Genomic DNA, 12739 nt, shown 5'->3' with positions numbered 1-12739 from the left:
CTGTGTCTGGCTCCATGCTCAGCATGGAGTCTGCTTGTCCATCTCCCTTTCCCTCTCCCCCTCCCCCTCCTTGTGCTCTCTCTCTCTCAAATAAATAAAATTTTTAAAAATTGTATACAAATTTTACAGGGCCCCTGGGTGGCTCAGATGGTTAAGCATCTGCCTTCAGCTCAGGTCATGATCCCAGAGTCCTGGAATCGAGCCCCGCATCGGGCTCCCTGCTCGGCGGGAAGCCTGCTTTTCCCTCTCCCTCTGCCTGCTGCTTCCCCTGCTTATACACACTCTCTCTCTGTCAAAAATAAATAAAATCTAAAAAAAAAAATCGTATACAAATTTTAAAGTATGTCTTCCAGTTGTTTTCTTCCTTTTATCTTTTTTTCCAATACAAATACACATTTCTGTGTTTTTGTGTCATAATTATTAGATATAGGAGTGCCTGGGTGACTTAGTTGGTTAAGCGTACAACTCTTGATTTTGGCTTCATGATCTCAGGGTTGAGAGATTGAGCTCAGTGCAGAGTCTGCTTGAAATTCTCTCCTCCCTCTGCCCCACACCCACCCCCACCCCCCATCCCCACTCGCTCTGCCTCTCAAATAAATAAATAAAATCTTTAAAAATAATTACAAGATGTATATTTCTCAAACTTTTATTTCATTTATGTAACATCGTATCTTAGAAGTATGACGTATAAACAGAGTATTGTGGGATATCTTTCAACCCACCAAAAATAACATTACTAATTCAACCATTTATTCCATATTCATTTCATGTGATGGCTGGGATATTTGGGTTCAAAAGCATCTTCCTATTTTGTTCTTATCTTTGCTTCAGTTCTGTTTGTTATACTTTCCTTTAAAAATTTGTATAGAGCGGCGCCTGGGTGGTTCAGTCGTTAGGCGTCTGCCTTCGGCTCAGGTCATGATCCCAGGGTCCTGGGATCGAGCCCCGCATCGGGCTCCCTGCTCGGCGGGAAGCCTGCTTCTCCCTCTCCCACTCCCCCTGCTTGTGTTCCCTCTCTAGCTGTCTCTCTGTCAAATAAATAAAATCGTTTTTAAAAAATTTGTATAGATTATTTGCTTTCCTTTTTTATTATTATGTTACGTTAATCACCATACATTACATCATTAGTTTTTGATGTAGTGTTCCATGATTCATTGTTTGCGTATAACACCCAGTGCTCCATGCAGAACGTGCCCTCTTTAATACCCATCACCAGGCTAACCCATCCCCCCACTCCCTCCCCTCTAGAACCCTCAGTTTGTTTCTCAGAGTCCATACATAGTCTCTCATGGTTCGTCTCCCCCTCCGATTTCCGCCCCCTTCATTCTGCCCCTCCTGCAATCTTCTTTTTTTTTTTTTAACATATAATGTATTATTTGTTTCAGAGGTACAGGTCTGTGATTCAACAGTCTTACACAATTCACAGCGCTCACCATAGCACATACCGTCCCCAATGTCTATCACCCAGCCACCCCATCCCTCCCACCCCCCACCACTTCAGCAACCCTCAGTTTGTTTCCTGAGATTAAGAATTCCTCATATCAGTGAGGTCATATGATACATGTCTTTCTCTGATTGACTTATTTCGCTCAGCATAATACCCTCTAGTTCCATCCACGTCATTGCAAATGGCAAGATTTCATTCCTTTTGATGGCTGCATAATATTCCATTGTTAGATTATTTATAAGCTTTCTAAACATTGCTTTTAGTTGGGAATGTATATTGTCCTATTTTATTAATGTTTAAGGTAAAAATTATAATACATGTCTGTAACACAACAGAATATAGTGTTAATACCTTTACCCTTTTCTTGCACAATATAAGGGGTATTATTGAGGATTGCATGGTAATTCTATCATTCTGCTCAACAAGGAGATATTGTTCATGTGTTATGCAGATAGGGAATAATTGTATTAATCCACAGATGCATCTCTCTCTTGGATCTTCATTCCTTCCGTCAGTGCAGACCTTTTGCCTGGGATCACTTTCCTTTAAATATAAACCTCAGGATTCATTTTGTATGGCTTAGTTTTCTATTTTTTCATTTTAGGTTTCATATAGTCTTATTTCATGCTCTTTCTTGAAAAATACTATTTTGTGGAGTATAGAAATCTGTGTGGAAGATTATTTTTTTGTCACCTTCACTGTGTCATTCCCTATGTTCCTGACCCACCATATACTGGATATGAGAGGAAGCAATTTACTTTGTGTTGATAGTTTCCTAATGTTAAGGAACAGTATTTGAACAACACACTGTAGAGATTGTAACAGTGAGATGGCCTCAGTAATTAGATGGGGTTTGAGTTGGAATAATAAAAAAGTGACAGTGTAGAATGCATAGGAGTGGATATATCTGATGACCATATTGATGGATTATGACATAAGGTGGCTGGATGCTTACTAGTTCCATTTTCTCTGATGACCATATTGATGGATTATGACATAAGGTGGCTGGATGCTTACTAGTTGACCATATTGATATATATCTGATGACCATATCTGATGACCATATTGATGGATTATGACATAAGGTGGCTGGATGCTTACTAGTTCCATTTTCTCTGTCTGGACACCTGGGAGGATGGCATGTCTCAGCTCTCCTTACACTTATTTTGGGACCATGTGAATGAGCTGTGGCCAACTGGATATAGGCAGAAGTGATGGTAAAATTGTGCCTTAATTGTTCTCACACTTGTGCACAATTCTGGGAATATCCTCATTGGTTCTAGATTTCACACCGCCCCAGTATTTTGTACTCCTTTGGGGGCTGCAAGTTCAGGTGATGGGCTGACGGTGACAGTGTTTTGATAAGGACAGGGCATGATGACCTAAAGCTTCTGAGCTTCATGATCACGTATTTGTACCTGGGCCTACCTGCCCTAAGCATCAGAAGGGCAGGACAGGGAGACGAAGGTCCTGGTTACTGTGAACTAGATGACAGGTCATGTCACAAAATTGAGACCATGTCAGCTCCACTCTCCACTTAACCCTGACAGCCGCTAGTCATGCTGCTGCCAAGATCTGAATCCTGGGGCCTATAGTAATGCGGCTGTTGGGCAACTTGCCTCCCTGTAGTTTAAGAAGCTCTCCTGCCACGCTGTTTAAGAAATAACTAAATAAGCCAAATAGTTCAAGTCTGTGCTTTTATGTGAAATTTTTAATCGATACCTGTGAGGCTACTTTCTGGTCAAGAAGTCATTGTAGATTGTTTCGATAATGCCAAGGATCCTGCAAAGAGGCGACCCCAGCAGGGTATGTTAATGCCAACGCCTAGTTACCTAAGGAGAACTAACCACGTGACAGGCACTTTTAAATCCCACGAGGGACGTAGCGCCCGCTCTAGTCTCGGTAGAGCCACGGTCCCAGACCCGGGAGCAGCAGCAGCAGGATTCCTTCCTGCAGCGCTGCGCCCCCTGCGCAGTGTCCCGCACACCGGGTCGGGGCGGGCCGCGGAGGTCCCCCGGTGCTGCGCGCCTGGCTTCTGGGGCGGGGCTTCACGCCTCGCCCGCGGGCATTGGGCGCTTTTCTTTTCGGGGAAACCTGGGGCTCTGCTTCCCCGCGCGGTCCGGCGGGCCCTCGTCGTTGCCATGAGGACGGCACTGGCGCATGCGCCTGGGCCGGGCGCGCTCACACTACATTACCCAGAAGCGGGCGCCATGCGCTTCCGGCCCGAGCGACGGGCCGCGGACCGCCCGGGAGGGGCGTTTCCTGCGGCCGGGGCGGGACTTCCGGCCGCGGCGCAGGAGCGCATCCCTCGGTGAGCGGCGGCTGGTCGGGCCGCGACCACGTGGACTGGAGCGCGCACCGGGCCGCGCCGGGCGGGAGACTGACGTGGCGGGGACCGCCTCCGCGCCCTGGGCGAGCCGTGACGCCCCGGCGTCGGCCCCATCGCCCCGAGACCGTGCCCGGCACTGCACCTTGTCCGAGGTCCCCGCGCTCCGTCGCCCAGGCCCCCGAAGGCGGCGGCCGGGGCCTTGTGAGCGTCTCACAGCATCTTATAGCGAGGCTCGGAGCGCGACACGCAGCCGCAGGCGGCCCCGCCCTAGCTGAGCCCTCGGGACCCACCCCGGTCGCCCGCCTCTCGGGCCCTGCGCAGCCCAACCGGACCCCTGGCGTGGCCGCGGCGGCAGCACGGATGAATACGGCGCAGGTGAGTGGAGGGTCCCCCAGCCTCCCCCCCCAGCCCCCGCCACGGATCACCCTCATGGTCACCGCGCCTCCTGACGGCGGGTGCTGGTGGTGGGACTGTTACCTCCCATTTTCTTGGCCGTGGAGTCCCTGGGGGAGGTCACTTCTGGCCCAGCATCCTGAGCCCAGGTCAGATGTGATAGGGGGATGTTCCCGTTCGGGGCGGCCAGTGGAAGGGCGACCGAGTCACGGGAACAGCGTGTGCCAACAACACCTGGAGGTGAGGTCGAGTTGGGAGTGAACAGGGTCTCCGCTGCGTCTCGAAGGGAACAGAGAGCAGGGGATGGCAGCCCCGGACGCTGGGCCTCTTCTGAAAGTTTGGAGCTGCGGACGGAGGTGGTTTGACACAGATTTCGTTCCGCAGGCTTCCCCCGGCTGCAGAATGGAGACTGGAAGTGAGGGCGGAGGTAGGGAGCCTCGGGAGGAGTGTGACCTGCGAGCTTTAAGGCCCTAGTACTGGGGCTTGTGGAGGAAGGCTGAGCCCAAGTGTGCTTGTGTCTGGGAGGCATGGTCTGGAGGACAGCGGCAGAACTGGCCAGCGAGAGAGTCTGGTGCCCTTCGTGCAGGCCCACAGCTTACACAGTGCTCATCTGCCCGCCGGCCTGGCTCTGGGCCGCACACAGTGATCAGAGACAGGAGAGAGCAGGCACTGGGGTGCCGAGCCTGGCATCTGCTCTGAGGCGGGAGGCTAGGAGGAGAGGGACCAGGGCTGGCTGTGTGAGTGCGTAGACTGGAGACCCCTGTGGCCTGTGGGCTCACCTGTCCCCCGTCGTGACAGGGCTGTGTGACCTTCGAGGATGTGTTCGTGTACTTCTCCCGGGAGGAGTGGGAGCTCCTTGAGGAAGCTCAGAGACTCCTGTACCGTGATGTGATGCTGGAGAACTTTGCACTTGTGTCCTCACTGGGTAAGGCCCTGCTTCAGTTACCTGTCGCTACCTGGCAAATTATCCCGAAGCTTCGTGGGATGAAGACAGACACTTATTATCTCAGGCTCTGTGGGTCAAGAATCAGGCATATCTTACTTGGGTACCTCTAGGCTCAAGGTCTTTCATAACCTTGCTGTCAAGCTGTCCAAGTTTGCTGTCTCATCTGAAGGCTCAACTGGAGGTGAATCTCCTTTCAAGGTCATGCACCTGAGCAGGAGCCTGTTGGACTAATTAGTCGTTTTCTTGCTGGCTTTTGGCCAGAGCCCTCCCTGAGGCTCTTGCCATGTTGTCTTCTCCATAAGCAGATCACAGCAAGGCAGCTGATTTCCACCAGCATGAGCAAGAGACAGCATCCAACGTGGAAGCTGGTATTTTCGTAATTTATTCTCAGAAGTGACATCCTGTCATTTTTGCCATATTCTGCATTTTAAAAAGAAGTTTTAGGTTCAGCCCACATTCAGCTGGAAGGACTTACAAGGACATGGATACCAGAGGATAGGTATGAGTCCCAGTTTCCTGGGCTGCGTTTTGTTCTTCCCCTTTTCTCCCAAAGGGCAGCCGTCAGTCTGACAGTACTGTCGTGGCACGACCCTTTCCTTGGCTTCCTGGAGGAGGTGCTGTGGGTCCTAGGGCTGCACAGTGGGCACTAGCTCCTCCTCTGCAGCAGCCCCAACCTCTCCTCTCCCAGAGCTTTGAAATGAAGGATTTGGGGGTCAGGAGTCTTGGGGTCTGCCCAACAGATCCCAGATGGCCTGGCCACACCTTGACTGGCTGTCTGTCCAAACCCCTGGTCTCTGCCCACATTCTTACCCCTTTTTCTAATTGACTTTTCCTGGGGCCTGACTGTTCCAGGAATTGCAGGCACCGACGTGGTCATTCCTTGTGAAGAACAGTGAGCTGTTCCTGCAAACACTTTTCTAAGATTCTTTTTTAAATATTTAATCTTCTTTTCTGTGGAGAGCATTGCTCTGGGGTGCTGCCAGCCACTCAGCAGCTCTTCTTTCCCCTTAGGACTCGCCGTTTCCAGGTCCCATGTAGTTACCCAAATGGAGCCAGAGGGGAGCCCAGGGTGCCTGAGAAGGTAAACACAGCTCCAGCTACAGCAAAGAAGATCTGGAGGGGGCCTGGCCCTGGTGAGTGGAAGCCATGGGGATGTCGCCTCAGGGCTGGCCTCACGTTACACCAGCAACCCGTGTTGTGTCTCCTAGTGTTCTGATGCTAGTACCCGTGGCTGACCTTATCCCCCTTTTCTTTCCCCATTTGGATGCTTTGCCCACTGTCATTTCTACTCTGATCTCGGTTACCTGTTAGTTCTTCCCCTGTGCCCCCCATCTCCATGTCGTTTCTTTTCTTGGTACTCTGCAGCATTGGCTTTCATTTAACATGTCATGAGTTGTGCTCACATCCTTCAATTTTCCTTGAAAACTAAGTATTCCGTGCCAGCCAGATTTTCCTGGCCCTGGACAGACCCTTTTGCACACTACTCACCTATCACGAGGAATGAGGCCTTGCTGGGAGACCATTGGCAGATGAGTGATTTGGAGACCCTGCCCCTCCTCATACTGTACTCCATCCTTGTACCCTCTCCCTGTGAGGTCGTCTTCATTTTCTGACCTTTAGAGGCCTGCAACGCACAGCTTCCCTTCCTCATCCTGATTCTGGCTCCCGTGTTCTGCATGCAGTCCCAAGGACTCGTTCCTGGTTGTATCAGACGGCATGTGTTATGGCCTGCCACTTGCCACCAATTAAACTTGAACTTAACCCGCATTTATCTTCCTTCAGGTTGATGGCATGGAGTGAAGGATGAGGCTGCACCTTCTAAGCAGGGTGTTTCTGTGAGTGTCACAGATGGGAACTCCCAAGGCAGGTCCTTCCACCCGAAAGGTTCATCCCTGTGATATGTGTGACCCAGTCTTGAAAGACATCTTTGCACCTGGCTGACCCACAGGGAACACCATCTGAGCAGCACCCAAACACCATCATGTGAATCACTGTAGGAGAGACTTCTGGTGTAGTATAAACCTTGACCAGATGCAGAAGCCGCAGAGTGGAGACAGTTTCTTCAGAAAGGAAGGGAGCCAGGCCTCATTTGTGAAGATCTGCAGATCCCATGTGTTGGAGAAGCCTTCTGCTTGCAGGGAGGGTGGGAAGAACTTTGTGGTCAGCTCTGGACTTATCCAGCACTAGGCTCCTCAGAGCGGGGAGAAACCACACAGGGATCCTGAGTGTGGGGAGGCCTTTTGTGTATCAGATTTCCTTCAGGCAAGAAAGCACAACCTGAGACCGTAAAGCCTTCCATTTGTTGGAGGCAGCCTCACTCCAGGGTTGGTTGACTCAGAGCATCTCAAGGGACTCTTGGTTGTGGTGAACCGGCGAACAAGGGCCATTGGAAATGCAGGAAAGGCACCTGACCCTGGGACACTTTCCCACAAGGAGAGTCTTCCCAGGAAGGTGAGCTCTAAGCACATTGGTGTGGGAACAGCTAATCTGCATTCAGGACTTTCATGAGAGTGAGTCTCTCGGGGAGGGGGGTGCTTTCCATGAACCACTCACATGGGCCACAGAAAGCTTCCATGGTCTATGGGCAGAATTTCTACAAGTGGAAGTTTAACAAATGTTGGCGTGGTTGTTCGACATCAGCAGATCATGCTGAGGGAAGCCTGTGACCACAGTGAATGTGAGAAAACCTTTCTTGAGAGGGCAGGATTTACATTGAGCGAAGCCAGGGGAGGATTTACATTGAGTGAAGCCAGGGCAGTACTTCCAGGGAAGGCCTTCAGCTGCAGGTCAGACCTCATGCAGCACCAGCAGATTCACACTGGGAGAAGCCTTGTGAATGCAAGGAATGTGGGAAAGTCTGGGACAGGTCTGCTTTTGTCCAAAATAACTTCCCCCACCCAAGAGAAAGTCTCTTCAAGTACAAAGTATGTGGGTAAACCTTTGGTGACAGCTGTTTTCTCACTCATCACGTAGGGTTTTCCCAGGAGAGGAGGCCTGAGTGCAGTGATGTGGGAAGGCCTTCATTCACCATTTTTATTTCTGGCATTAATAGCATCCACACTGGGGTAAAATCCTTTTGAGTATAAAGATCAGAGAGCCTTTTGTGACCGCTCTTCCCTAACTCTACACGAGGAGTCACGGTGGGAAAACCTTGTGGATACAGTGAATGTGAACACACTTTCAGCCTTCGTTCATCCCTCATGCACCCCCTAAGTGTTCATACTGGGGAGAAACCCTGTGAGTGTAAGAGATGTGGGAAAGCCTTTTGCAAGTGGACTTACCTCAGTCAACACCAGAGAACTCATACTGGGGAGAATGTAACTCCTGAGGAAAATGTTTGCCAGAGGAAACCTCTTGCTCGGCATCTGAGAAATTATACCAAAGAGAAACCCTGTAAGTGTCATCATTGAGAGAAAATCTCCTGAAGCAGATCATCACTTACTGTGTTCTAAAGGGTCCTATTGGAAGTTGACTCAGCTTGGACCTTACTCTACAAATGAGAATTCAAAAAGGAGAGGAAACTAGTGGGTTTTGTGCAGTTTCAAAACCTTCAGCTACAGCTCGGTGTTAATATGCGCTGAAAAGCGATCATGGAATATTTTTAAAAAGAAAAGGCATAAGGGAGGAGGAAGAAAAGAAGTCGATGTTAACAGAAAAAGGAATGCATTCATGGTTTCTTTCAGGTTTCCCTGACAAACCCATGACAATTTGTTTTCAGTTGTTTTTGTTTGGGGTGGCAGGTGGGAGCGAAGGGGCCTCATCCCTTCACCTGACTTAATACACACTCACTGCCATTCTGTGACAGGAGAGCTGGACACTTGACAGCATCTAAACAAATATTTATCGAAATCCTTCTTTGTTAAAAAACAGACTCAACTAGTAAGGGTCATTTAGTGTTTGTGATAAATGTGAAGTCATAATTTATGAAGCATTTAAAAGAAATTAGAACACTAAAAATATTGTCACCTAAAATTATTTCATGTGTAAGGAGCTAAGGACATATATATGAATGGGTACATTTTCTGCACCATTTAAGACCATTTAAGGCTTCAGTTATTTATTCACTTATTTATTCTTCATTGAGATATAATTGACATAGAACATCATGTGAGTTTAAGGTGTACAACATTGATTTGATGAATTTATATTGCAATATGATTGCCATTGTAGCATTAACACCTATATCCTAGTGGTATCCTGTGTTCCTAGTGGTAGGAACAGTTAAGATCTAGTCTCTTGCCAAGTTTAATGTTTGTAATATAGTTTTGTTCCTTGTAATCCCTTTACTGTGTATTAGATCTTCAGAATTTATTTATCTACTAGTTGCAAGTATGTACCCTTAAACAACATCCCCCCACCCAAGCCTTTGGTAACCATCATTCCACTCTCTTATTTGAGTTCAGTTCTTTGTTTTTCTTTTAAGATTCCACATATAAAAATATATAGTATTTGTCTTTCTGTGTTTGACTTATCTCATTTAGCATAATGTCCTTAAGGGCCATCCTTATTGTCGTAAATGACAGCATTTCCTTTTTTCTCATGACTGAATAATATTCCGTTGTATATATGCCACATCTTCTTTATCCTTTGATGGACACTTAAGTTGTTACCATATCTTGTCTCTTGTGTACAATGCTACAATAAACATGAGAGTGCAGATATCTCTGAGATCCTGTTTTCATTTCGTTTGGATATGTATAGACCCAGAAGTGGGATTATTGGACCATATGGTGGTTTGCTTTTTAATTTTTTTAAGGTTATTTCCTTATTTATTTGAGAGAGAGTGAGTACAAGCAGGGGGAGCGGAAGGCAGAGGGAGTGGGAGAAGCAGGCTCCCCACTGAGTAGAGAGCTCAGACCTGAACCAAAGGCAGATGCTTAACTGACTGAGCCACCCAGGTACCCCTTATTTATTTTGATTGATTGATTGATTGATTGGTGGGCAGCAAAGCAAGGTTTATTGAGCGATAGCAAAGTGATAGTACAAAGCTCCCAAGGAGGGAGGGGACACCAGAGGGTAGCCCCTATTTTTAGTTTTTTGAAGAACCTCCATACTGTTCTCCAAAATGACTGGACCAGCTAACAGTCCTACCAACAGTGCGCAAATGTTCCCTTTTCTGCACATCTTTGCTGACATTTATCTCTCGTCTTCTTGATACTAGCCATTCTGACAAGTGTGAGGTGATACCTCATTGTGGTTTTCATTTGCATTTCCCTGATGATTAGTGATATTGAGCACCTTTTCCTGTACCTGTTGGCCATTTGGATGTCTTTGGAAAGATGTTTGTGTAGTTCCTCTGCCCACGGGTTAATCAGATTGTTTTTTGTTGTTGTTGTTATTGACTTATATGAGTTCTTTATAAAATTTTGGATATTAGCCCCTTATCTGGTAACATGGTTTGCAAATATTCTCTCCTATTCCATAGGTTGCCTTTTTATTTTTTTTTAAATTGTTTCTTTTGCAATGCAGAAGATTTTAAGTTTGATATAGTCCCACTTGTTGATTTTTTCGTTTGTTTGTGCCTTTGGTATCATATCCAAAAAATCATCGCCAAAACTGCTGTCTTGGAGCTTCCCTTGTTTTCTTCTAAGAGTTTTATAGCATCGGGTCTATGTTTAAGTCTTTGATCCATTTCAAGTTAATTTTTGTGAGTGGTGTAAGATAGGGATCCGATTTCATTTCTCTGCATGGGATTATCCAGTTTTCCAACACCATTTGTTGGAAAGACTATCTTTTCCCCATTTGATATCCTTGGCTCTCATCAAATACTAGTTGACTGTATATGTGGGGTTTTAATTGTGTCTCTTTATTCTGTTCTGTTGGTCTGTCTATTTTTAGCCAGTACTATACTGTTTGGGTTACTATAGCTTTGTAATATAGTCGAAATCAGGAAATGTGATGCTACCTGTTCTTTCTCATGATTGCTTTGGCTATTAGGGATCTTGCGGTTCCATACAAATTTTAAGATTGTTTCTTCTATTCCTGTGAAAAGTGCCATTGGAATTTTGATAGGGATTGTGTTGAATCTGTAGATAGCTTTGCGTGGCATGGACATTTTAACAGTATTATTTTTTCTAATCTATGAACACAAGATATCCTTCCATTTGTGTCTCATTTCTTCCAACAGAATCTTATATTTTTCATTGCACAGATCTTTCACTTCCTTGGTTAAATTCATTCCTAGGTATTTTGTTGTTTTTGATGCTATTTTGAACGAGATAGGTTTTTTTTCCCCCCCAGATGTTTCATTGTTAGTGTATAGAAATGCAAATGATTAGTGTATATAGATTTCATATCCAGCAACTCTACTGAATTCACTGATTAGATCCAACAGTTTTTATTTGAGTCTTTTGGATTTTCTTTTTCTTTTTTTTTTTCCTTTTTTAAAAACTATTTATTTATTTATTTATTTATTTGTCAGAGGTAGAGAGAGAACACAAGCAGGGGGAGCGGCAGGCAGAGGGAGACGCAGGCTCCCTGCTGAGCAAGGAGCCTGATGTGGGACTCGATCCCAGGACCCTGGGATCATGACCCGAGCTGAAGGCAGATGCTTAACCGACTGAGCCACCCAGATGTCCCTGGATTTTCAATATAAGAATATATCATCTGCAAATAATGACAGTTTTACTTCTTTCTTTTTCATTTGGATACCTTTTAATTTCTTTGTCTTGTTGCCTAATTGCTCCAGCTAGGATGTCAGTACTGTGTTGAGTAAGAGTGCTGAGAGAAATCTTCGATTAAAAAAAAACAAGCCTTTTCTTCATGTCATTTTAAACATCCAGTCTGCTTACTTTTCCTTGATCCAGATCTGCATTTTTCTTTATTTTCTCTGAGGCATGACAGTAATCACGTAGGTGTGTAGTCTTCCTAGGCGAGTCTTAAATCTTTCCTCTGACTGGGTTTTTCACTTTTTAAGGACTTCTCCAAGTCCACCTCAGTAGTTTTCCGGGGTCAGATTAGGGCTAAAACAGTAAACCACACATTCCAGTAAAATTCATGATAATCTCTGGAGAAAAAACAAACAAGGATAAGGAATCTCATTGTTTAATCTTATGAGAATGTGTCAAGTGTTGTTATAAAGAACAGTGACTGGGATTTACCTGAGGGATGAAGCTGAATACGTGCAGGTGCACGTACTTTCACGTTTACCCCCGTGGACTTACTTCCTTTGTGCTCTCATCAGGCAGGGCATTCGGGAATACCTCCTTCCTTTGGGACTGTCTTTGAGGACAAATGCTGAACTATATGAGGTGATCATTGTTCCCTCATGATAAAAAACATTGTGCAATTTTTAATATAAATATAATCATTCTCACTTTGAGCCCTCCTCAGAACCTTGTCAATGACCACAGACATAGTGTTGCTTCACCGTTGTGGGCCGGAACCATTCTGTGGCGCTTTACCACACTTCCTCATTCATGCACTTCTCAATGCGTCAGTAGTCACAGCACTTCTGATTATTAAATGACACCATGTATAGTTTTCTATTACTTGGGAAAGAGAGTTGCCTTCCAAGGGCTCCTTCCTCCTCCAACCTGCCTGCGTAGACCAGTGACTGTAGCTGGATCTATAGCTGAACTCCTGGGTCTATAAGGGTTGAAGAAACGCTCTCTACAGAGAATGT

General features: G+C 46.4%; 1 long non-coding RNA gene across 2 annotated transcripts; it reads left to right on the top strand.

Annotated features, from left to right (window-relative positions):
- The first annotated feature begins 1675 nt into the window (after positions 1-1675).
- On the top strand, positions 1676-9776 carry LOC116622056. Of its 2 annotated transcripts, XR_004297510.1 has the most exons (5): positions 1676-4151; positions 4554-4596; positions 4968-5094; positions 6127-6248; positions 6898-9776. It is a non-coding gene; the product is annotated as an uncharacterized LOC116622056 (long non-coding RNA). The 2 variants fall into 2 exon arrangements; XR_004297509.1 differs by lacking the exon at positions 4554-4596 and having other exon boundaries at positions 1688-4151.
- The last annotated feature ends 2963 nt before the right edge of the window (positions 9777-12739 follow it).

The sequence above is a fragment of the Phoca vitulina genome, unplaced genomic scaffold (genome assembly GCF_004348235.1).
Source record: "Phoca vitulina isolate PV1807 unplaced genomic scaffold, GSC_HSeal_1.0 scaffold52, whole genome shotgun sequence".
In the NCBI taxonomy this organism is placed as follows: domain Eukaryota; kingdom Metazoa; phylum Chordata; class Mammalia; order Carnivora; family Phocidae; genus Phoca; species Phoca vitulina.
This window is presented reverse-complemented; position numbering and strand designations above follow the sequence as displayed.